We start from the raw sequence: 1,551 nt of genomic DNA on the forward strand, positions 1-1,551 counted from the left end.
AAGTTACGAAATTACAAGATATTTTATTTTCGAAAATAGCGCATCTACAAAATTTCATGAGTTGGTAAAGTGGTCAGAGAGTAGCGGCGAAGTGGTGAGATGGTGTGCGGGTAGAGTGGCACACGCCCATTTCCAATCGTTGTGTATTGCGCGGTCTCACTCGAGTGTTATACTGACGCACGCGTCTAAAGGCACGAACTGGGTATTAAAAGAAATGGATATAATATGGGCACTTAAATCCAATTGTAGTCTCACTGATTTAAAAAAATTAACAAATCGAATCAATACTTTTTTTATGTTTATATATCTTTATTTCCGTATTTCATGCAGACGAAATCGCGGACTATTAGTAAAGTAATAAAATTAATGTGGGTAACCAATCCGAGTAGTAAACGTACTCTCTGCATACATTTTAACTTACTAAACAGTGTCTTTGGTCACGTCTAGGGATTCCATTCCCGGGATCACGAACTATTTTCGATACCTATGAATCCCGGGATTAGTAAACATAATATATAACACATAACTTTCGGGATTGACTTTTTTATCAATTTTTATGGAAAATAAAATAAAAACGAAAACATACTTTTAATAACATGTAACTACATTAAAAATAAACTGAGTTTGTATGAAGTTTGATTGATTACTTGCATATTCATTTTATTTCTTCACATAAATTAATAAAAATAAAATTGATTCCGGAAAAAAAAAATGCTTAGCATTTTTAACAAAGTGATTCCACCATGACCTCATACGTTTTAGGACAGTTTAATATTTGGCTTGAATAATTAGATTTGTGAAGCGGAAAGGCCATAAAAAATCATGAATTACTTCACTATTTTAGATCTCGCTAACCTATTAGAAACAGCAGTCTTATATAATATAAATGTAAGCACTAAACACAATATTGATTCTACGAAATAAAGAAATAAATAAAAATTCCACAAAATATATACTATGCAAGTTACATTCGTGAAGTGAATATTATGTACTCCATTAAACCTATGTATTTCCAAGATTGAACGTACACAATATTAACAATACAATGTCTTAAATAGTATAAATTAATTATACTAGATTTATTTTTGAACGATTTGACCCATGTTATTTGTACATATATAATATAAAAATTTTATATTAACTATCGAAAAAAATGCCAATCCCGGTACCGTCAAATTGTAACCCCGAAATCCCGGGGTCAAAATTTTAGCGTGGGATTGGATTCCCTAGTCACGTCATAGTAATTACTACTAAATTTTAATTACCAATGTAGTTACGTACAACAAAACTTCAAAGTTACTTATAAGTAATTGATTGATGTTGTAGTAAAACTACAGAATAGTGAGTTCTCCGAATAAGACAGTGAAGTTTATATTATGCTATAAATAATAATCCCTTTGGGTACCATTGGATAGCAATATGTTAAATAAATTGATGCAACATTGAAAGGATATCTTTTAAAATACGCTTATTTTTTTTTTTTTGTGAAAAACATTGCCACAGATACGAATTCCTATCGAGTTGATGACTTCATATTTGTATATTATATTC

Source organism: Rhyacophila brunnea, unplaced genomic scaffold, assembly GCF_057557595.1.
Source record: "Rhyacophila brunnea isolate RB1 unplaced genomic scaffold, BYU_Rbru_1.0 scaffold_3, whole genome shotgun sequence".
NCBI classification, from domain to species: domain Eukaryota; kingdom Metazoa; phylum Arthropoda; class Insecta; order Trichoptera; family Rhyacophilidae; genus Rhyacophila; species Rhyacophila brunnea.